Source organism: Lithobates pipiens, unplaced genomic scaffold (assembly GCF_037356315.1).
Source record: "Lithobates pipiens isolate NorthernLeopardFrog02 unplaced genomic scaffold, aLitPip1_a1.2 Scaffold_8, whole genome shotgun sequence".
NCBI classification, from domain to species: Eukaryota; Metazoa; Chordata; class Amphibia; order Anura; family Ranidae; genus Lithobates; species Lithobates pipiens.
In genome coordinates this window covers 603,030,177-603,039,017 of record NW_027507903.1, presented here as the reverse complement: position 1 = coordinate 603,039,017, position 8,841 = coordinate 603,030,177, and positions in this window count along the sequence as shown.

Below are 8,841 nucleotides of genomic sequence, written 5' to 3'. Positions count from 1 at the left end.
ATTGAGGACTAGGTTCCTCCCAAGCAGCCACTTTGAGTGGCCGACATCTCCCATTGGATGCTTAAATCCTGCAATGTTTGAGTTGCCATCTTGGACACAATATAATTAGAGGTACATCAGCCCATCCAAAAATAGCAAGAGGATTGATGGTCTACAGAGCATTCTGGGTAATTTGATGGACACATTCCTGGCTTTGTTGAGAACATCTTCTTATGATACAACCCCCACACTATTATCTTAATAAGGATAACTAGTTTCTGATGTGACACCTATCCTGTCCTCCCAGTCCATCTGACCATTCTAGGATGGTTTAGCCTGGGGTCACTGTCTAGTCCTATCCCAAATACATTGCTCTGAAGTGTTAGGTTTGTTCTCTCATTGGATCCCAAGATAAATAATCCTTCTTCATAAATTTAGGCCAACCTGTATTCTTGGTGAAAATAACCCAGATCGGTGTACCAAGGTTCCAGGCCTCCTTCGGTCTAATGAGAACCTCCAGAGCCAGAGATAGCTTACATCCTTCTGTATATGGTGGGTTGTGAGGCTTGGTGAGTGCAAGGTGGTTAAAGTTATTGGGCACCAGACACTTCTTGGATGCAAAAGAGACTTTGATTTCTCTTAAACATTTGGGGGAAAAAGGGTTAGGACACCCTTAAGTAGTTGCAAGTTCAATTGGCAGACTCCAAGACTTCAATAGGAGGACAGCCATGCAGGGAAAGGCATCTAGCAAGATGCCATATCTGCACATGCAGGAATGCTGTCTCCTATGGCAACAGTCTTTAACAGTTCCTAACACAAAGCGTAACAGTCCTTTCACTTCCACTACAATCACTCCTTGTAGTTCTTCAGCCCAGTGAGCTCCCGGTCTCTCACTAGACCCACAGATTCACTGCCACAGAATCCCTTGAGCTCCTCAAATCTTCATGATGGTCATGGGCGTCCGCAGCAGGGGGCAAGGGGGGTCAAGTGCCCCCCCTGGAATCCCCAAGGTGTTGCTACCGCCGCCGCCGCCGCCGCCATGCTGCATTTTTTATTTCTAAGTCCGCTCTGGATCACAGCGCTGGATGGCTGTGTTCGGCGGCCGCTCTGTAACACAGTCCCGCCCCCCCAGACCAGCTCGTGTGATAGTAGTCAATGTTCCGCCTATCACATGAGCTGGTCTGGGGGGGGGGGGGCGGGGCTGTGTTACAGAGCGGCCGCCGAACACAGCCATCCAGCGCTGTGATCCAGAGGAGTAGATGTCCATGCATGCTACAGTGCCTGGATAGGAGGATCGGGGGGGGGGGCTGCAGTGCTCTCCTCCACCACCGCACTCTCCTGCCCCCCCAGTGCTCTCTTCAACCACCGCACTCTCCTGCCCCCTCCAGTGCTCTTCTCTTCCACCACCGCACTCTCCTGCCCCCCGTGCTCTCCTCCACCACCGCACTCTCCTGCCCCCCCAGTGCTCTCTTCAACCACCGCACTCTCCTGCCCCCTCCAGTGCTCTTCTCTTCCACCACCGCACTCTCCTGCCCCCCGTGCTCTCCTCCACCACCGCACTCTCCTGGCCCCCCCAGTGCTCTCCTCCACCACCGCACTCTCCTGGCCCCCCCAGTGCTCTCCTCCACCACCGCACTCTCCTGGCCCCCCCAGTGCTCTCCTCCACCACCGCACTCTCCTGCCCCCCCAGTGCTCTCTTCAACCACCGCACTCTCCTGCCCCCCGTGCTCTCCTCCACCACCGCACTCTCCTGGCCCCCCCAGTGCTCTCCTCCACCACGTACTCTCCTGGCCCCCCCAGTGCTCTCCTCCACCACCGCACTCTCCTGGCCCCCCCAGTGCTCTCCTCCACCACCGCACTCTCCTGCCCCCCCAGTGCTCTCTTCAACCACCGCACTCTCCTGCCCCCGTGCTCTCCTCCACCACCGCACTCTCCTGGCCCCCCCAGTGCTCTCCTCCACCACCGCACTCTCCTGCCCCCCCCCCAGTGCTCTCCTCCACCACCGCACTCTCCTGGCCCCCCCAGTGCTCTCCTCCACCACCGCACTCTCCTGCCCCCCCAGTGCTCTCCTCCACCACCGCACTCTCCTGCCCCCCCCCCCAGTGCTCTCCTCCACCACTGCACTCTCCTGCCCCCCCCAGTGCTCTCTTCAACCACCGCACTCTCCTGCCCCCCTCCAGTGCTCTTCTCTTCCACCACCGCACTCTCCTGCCCCCCCCCCAGTGCTCTCCTCCACCACCGCACTCTCCTGCCCCCCCAGTGCTCTCCTTCACCACCGCACTCTCCTGCCCCCCCAGTGCTCTCCTTCACCACCGCACTCTCCTGCCCCCCCAGTGCTCTCCTTCACCACCACACTCTCCTGCCCCCCCCAGTGCTCTCCTCCACCACCGCACTCTCCTGCCCCCCCTGTGCTCTCCTCCACCACCGCACTCTCCTGCCCCCCATGCTCTCCTCCACCACCGTGCTCTCCTTCACCACCACACTCTCCTGCCCCCCCCCCCAGTGGTCTCCTCCACCACCACACTCTCCTGCCACCCCCTCCAGTGCTCTCCTCCACCACCACACTCTCCTGCCCCCCCAGTGCTCTCCTCCACCACCACACTCTCCTGCCCCCCCAGTGCTCTCCTCCACCACCACACTCTCCTGCCACCCCCTCCAGTGCTCTCCTCCACCACCACACTCTCCTGCCCCCCCAGTGCTCTCCTCCACCACCACACTCTCCTGCCCCCCCAGTGCTCTCCTCCACCGCCACACTCTCCTGCCCCCCCCAGTGCTCTCCTCCACTGCCACACTCTCCTGCCCCCCCAGTGGTCTCCATCAACCCCACCTCTCTCCCCCTGTTCTTTTCCCCCCCCAGTGCTCTCCCCTCAGTGCTCTCCACTCCCCCCAATGCTCCCCCCTGTTCTTTCCGCCCCCCCAGTGCTCTTCAGCTCTCCCCATCACTCTCCAGCCCCCACCCCAGTGCTCTCCAGCCCCCCTTACTCCCCACCCCTGTTCTTTCTGCCCCCCTGGTGCTCTCCAGCCCCCCCAGTGCTCTCTACCCTCCGTGCTCTCCACCCCTGTTCTTTTTGGTTCCCCCCCAGCACTCTCCACTCCCCACCCCTGTACTCTCCACTCCCCCTGCATTTTGCGCCCACCCATGTGCTCTCCACCCCCCATAGTGCTCTCCAGTCCCCTGTGCTTTCCACCCCTGTTCTTTCTGGCCCCCACTGGTGCTCTCAAGATCCCCCCCATTGCTCTCCACTCCCCCCTGCTCTTTGTACCCCCCCAGTACTCTCCAGCCCCCGTGCTCTCCACCCCTGTTTTTCTGCCAACCCAGTGCTCTTCACCACCCCACACTCTTAGCCCCCCCAGTGCTCTCAGCCTACCGTGCTCTCTACCCCTGTTCTTGTTGGCCCCCCCAGTGCTCTCAAGTTCCCCCCAAGCGCTCTCCGCTCCCCACCCCTGTGATCTCCACTCTCCCTCACTCTTTGCCCCCACCCATGTGTTCTCAAACCCCGCCAGTACTCTTTGCTCCCCCTTCTCTCCAACTCCCACCCAGTGCTCTCCACTTCCCCAGGACCAGAGGGCAGGCTGACTGGGGCCAGAAAATGAGGACGGCTGAAGGTGCAGGTGGCCAGGGACCACTCAATCTCACAGCAGACAGATCCTCTGGAAGGAGCACCGTCCCCATCCAAAACGAGAACAGACCCTGCCTGCTGCTGGCCGTCATGGATATCCTGCTGGCATGCAAGGTACTGTACCGAGCATCAACAACACACCTTCCCACAGACAGGGACTGCAGACTGGGACATGGGGCACAGGAGGGGCTGCAATGATGGGCACAGTGAGACTGCATTCACGGCACACAGTAAAGCTGCATTTGATGGACATGGTGAGGCTGCATTTGAAGGGCACAGTAAGGCTGCATTTGGAGGGCACAGTGAAGCTGCATTTGGTGGGCACAGTGAGGCTGCATTCACGGCACAGTGAGGCTGCATTCACGGCACAGTGAGGCTGCATTCACGGACACAGTGAGGCTGCATTCACGGACACAGTGAGGCTGCATTTGATGGGCACAGTGAGGCTGCATTTGATGGGCACAGTGAGGCTGCATTTGGTGGGCACAGTGAGGCTGCATTTGGTGGGCACAGTGAGGCTGCATTTGGTGGGCACAGTGAGGCTGCATTGATGGGCACAGTGAGGCTGAATTTGATGGGCACTGGTGAGGCTGCATTGAGCTCTTGCATCAAGTCTGCAGTCTCTGTCCATCTGCTGTAGCATGTCTGAAGTCTCTGAAGGAGTCTGGAGAGGAGTCAAGAGTGGGAGCACCGCCGGGATGGGGGTCATGGCAGAAGTCAGACTTGTGTGGACTGTGGACAGGAGACTATAGGATAAGACCTCAAAGCTGGAGCCGACTGACTGAGCCCTGCACAGTGCACCTGAGAGGAGGTCAGTGAAAGCACCGACAGGCCAGTCGGGGGTCACTGATGTAAGGGGGGAGTGAATACGATAATGTAAGGGGCACTGATATAAAGGGTTTCCTCCTTATATTAGTAACCCACCCCCCTTACCTTAGAGTATTCTTTCTGCAGAAGGTGGTCCCCCCCCCACACGTTCTGAGTTTCTGGGGTCCCCCTTGATGATTGATCACTTACCACTATTAACTGGAATTTGAATATATATATATATATATATATATATATATATATAAAAAGCCCTATGTGATTTCATATCTATATCTCTCTTCATCAAATGTGCTTTAAAATGTATGGTTTTCCCTTTCATGAACAAGAAAATAATGACGTTATGCTGTTGGGCTGGTATAATAATGCTGTGAGGCTGGTATAAAAAAAATTCCAGGGGTGGTTTTTGAAAGCATGGGCGTCTGCAAGGTTACTCAGGTGGCTGGGTACCATGCCCATATAGCCTAGAGAATGTACATCTCTTTACATTGCAATACATCTGTTGTTGCCATATTTTTATCTTGATGAAAACAGCCAATACAGTGACAGTATGAGATCAAAATATGGCCACAACAGATGTATTGCAATGTAAAAAGATGTCCATTCTCTAGGCTATATGGGCCTGGAACACAGCCGCCAGAGTCACTCCCAATACAAAGTGAAGATGAATTATCTGTTATATAACACAAATGTATTACCAGTGGAAAGATTTTCATGAGATTGTCGAAAAGGGGCGGAGCATGAGAGGCCTTAAAATGATGCCCCCCCTTGGAAAAAGTTCTGCGGACGCCCATGATGATGGTAACTTCCTCAAGCGTCACCCCAGCCTCTCTGCTGGGTCCCTAGCTTGGCAAGCAAGATACCTCTCAGGCTTCACCCCACTGGCCTGCTCGGTCCCTGGCTTGACACACAAGGCTGCTCTGCAAGCGTCACTTCTGCTGGCTGGGTCCATAGCTTGATACCCACTGAAGTTTCCAGATTCTTCACCATCCCATTGGTGAAAATGCTGCTCCGGTACTTGCTTCAGTTACTCACTGTGGTCCCTGGTAATAAGGTGGTTGGTCCCTAAGTGGTGACAGCTTCCCCTCTACCTCCGACCATGACAGGTTCTCCGGCCGGCAGAACTATCACTTCTGGTTGGACTGCAAGCCACAATCCCAACACTGCGGTGCTCTCTGGCTTCTGAATAGGCCCTCAGACAGCCTTGCAGCCAGATGTGCCCAGGATAGGCCCAATCTCTGGCCTAGCAGCCCAGGCAGTAAAATACACATCCAACCAGACAGGTGGCACAGAACACCGATCACCTGACTCCACCCAAATATATAGGCTTTCCCAGCAGGCCCAGGGATCCAAGAAAACCCCTGCTCATTGGCTGAAATACCCCATATACCCATAATCTGAGCCTGCGTTGCCATTCTCGTATCTAGTACCACCAGGAACCCGGCCACATACTGGTAGAAGAGAAAAGTGCAACAAGGCCAAACTTAGGGAGAAATGAACAGATCGCTAACAATTAGTCAAGATGACTATTCCTGGCAAGTACATTTTGAGGAGCAACCCTGACTAAACTCCAGGGTGCTACATTAGTGTATATTAAAGACTCCACAAACGATGTATGGTATATACTGTATATTTGAATATCGATCAATACTGATGTATTGACGGCCTCATTTCTTGAGGCCCTAAAATACCAAGACAGTACAAATAACCCCTAAATTACCCCTTTTGGAATGCAGACATTCCAAGGTATTTTTTTGAGAGGCATGGCAGGTTTTTTGAAGTTGTCATTTGTCACAATTTTTGGAAAATAAAGAGATTCAAATTTTTGAATAGAATTTTTTTTTTCACAATTCTTTTTTACATACTGTCACCAATGTAGTACAAAGTCATCATAAAAACTGGTGTGGTGGTGATCAGGGACTCTGATTTTTTTCCATTTTCTTTTTTATTACATTTTGTTTTTTTATAAAGAGATGAGAATTTTAATTATTTGTACTTTTAAAGGAACATGGATAGATAAACTAGAAATAGTCTAAAAGTGGTTACATTTATTTAAACAAAAATATATAAAAACAATTATAGATAGAAAATCAATCAAATTAGTATTGGTACATCCTTGCATAACAAGTCTGACACCATAAAATAATAACAGTAATACAATACAAGACCAAATCTGCAGACAATGGGCTTATGCCGCGTACACACGATCAAACAAGCGGGTGGAAAAGTCCGGCAAACTCAAGTCCGCCAAACAATCCCCCCGTATGTAGCCTCCGGCATACTTTTTTGACCCGAAAGTATGGCGGACTTAGAATGCAGTGTTGCACTCCAATCTTCCCGCCGGACTCGCATTTCGGCGGACAATCCGGCCGTGTGTATGCCAGTCCGCCGTACTTTTGAAATGAGTGGACTTTTCCTGCCCGGAGAAAAGTCCGCTCATTTCGAGCGGGTCTCCAGGTAGGCGGGGCCCGCGAAGGAGACTTCGCTGGCCCCGCCGCCTGGTATGGACTTAAAGGGGAACCCCAATGCCGAAAAAAATCGACGTGGGGGTCCCCCCCAAGTCCACAACAGACCCTTGTCCGAGCACGCTACCCGGCCGGCCAGGAAAAGGGGGGCGAGCGAGCGCCCCCCCCCCCGAGCCGTACCAGGCCGCGTGCCCACAACATGGGGGGTGCCTTGGGGAAGGGGGGGCCGTGCGGCCCCCCCACCCCAAAGCACCTTGTCCCCATGTTGATGAGGACAAGGGCCTCTTCCCGACAACCCTGGCCGTTGGTTGTCAGGGTCTGCGGGCGGGGGGCTTATCGGAATCCGGGAGCCCCCTTTAATAAGGGGGCCCCCGGATACCGGCCCCCCACCCTATGTGAATGAGTATGGGGTACAATGTACCTCTACCCATTCACCTGTAAAACAAAGTACAAAAAAAACACAACACACAAGATAAAATAATTTATTGCACAGCTCCGGGGGTCTTCCGTCTTCGGGGGTCTTCTCGCTGGACTCCTCCGCTATCTTCCCCCGAAGACGGAAGACCCCCGGAGCTGTGCAATAAAGTATTTTATCTCATGTGTTGTGTTTTTTTTTTGTACTTTTATTTTACAGGTGAATGGGTAGGGGTACATTGTACCCCATACTCATTCACATAGGGTGGGGGGGCCGGTAACCGGGGGCCCCCTTATTAAAGGGGGCTCCCGGATTCCGATAAGCCCCCCGCCCGCAGACCCCGACAACCAACGGCCAGGGTTGTCGGGAAGAGGCCCTTGTCCTCATCAACATGGGGACAAGGTGCTTTGGGGTGGGGGGGCCGCGCGGCCCCCCCTTCCCCAAGGCACCCCCCATGTTGAGGGTACGCAGCCTGGTACGGCTCATTAGGGGGGCGCTCGCCCCCCCTTTCCTGGCCGGCCGGGTAGCGTGCTCGGACAAGGGTCTGTTGTGGACTTGGGGGGGACCCCCACGCCGATTTTTTTCGTCGTTGGGGTCCCCTTTAAGTCCATACCAGGTGGCGTCTCCCTCATGAGCCCCGCCTACCTGGAGACGCGCTCGAAATAAGGCAGACTTTCCTCCGTGTGTGTAGGCGAGTCTGTTCATTTCAAAAGTAGGGTGGATAGTACGGCTGACTTAATACGCCGTATTAGTCCGCTGAAAAAGTGCCGTGTGTGGGCAAGTAGCCCGTTCGGAAAGTCCGACGGACAGTCTGGCGGGAAGTCCGCCGGACTAAGTACGTCGGACAGACGGCTATGTGTGTACGCGGCTTTAGAAGTATGATCTCCAAGTGGAAATATCAATATTATGGAGATATTGGGTCAGAGGTGTGAGTTTGGGCATAAATAATTCAGGGAGAGGGAGAAGGAAAAAAATGGGGGTGAGGGGGGAGTGGGAGGGTGGTCTCACCTCCTGGGGCTTGAGGTGTTTTCAGGATATTCTCCTTCTTTCGGGGTTTTTCTTATTGTTTATAGTTGTTCACGGGTAGTAGCTGATCTTGGGCTAAGTTTGTTGTCTAAGGATACTAGCATAGGTCGGGGTGGACTTGAAGTGAATCCAACAGGCCCATTTTTTGCCGAACTTTGCAGATGTGTCACGTGAAATGTGTATGCCCTTGTACACGCGGTCGGATAATCTGTCGGATTGCGTCTTATCGGACCGTGTCGTCGGATAATCCGACTGTGTGTGGTATGCATCGGACTGATTCCGTCCGAATCTCCGTCCGACCCAATTTTCCAACATGTTGGAAAAATTTCCCGACCAACTGGGCTGCACGGACCTAATCCGATCATGTGTAGAGCATTTTCATCGGACCAAGTGCCACGCATGCTCAGATCAAATTCCTACATCAAAGCTATTGGCTACTAGCCTGAACGTAGTCCCATCGTAACGAAATTATGTCATCACGTTCTGAAAGATCGGATTTTTCGCCAACTTG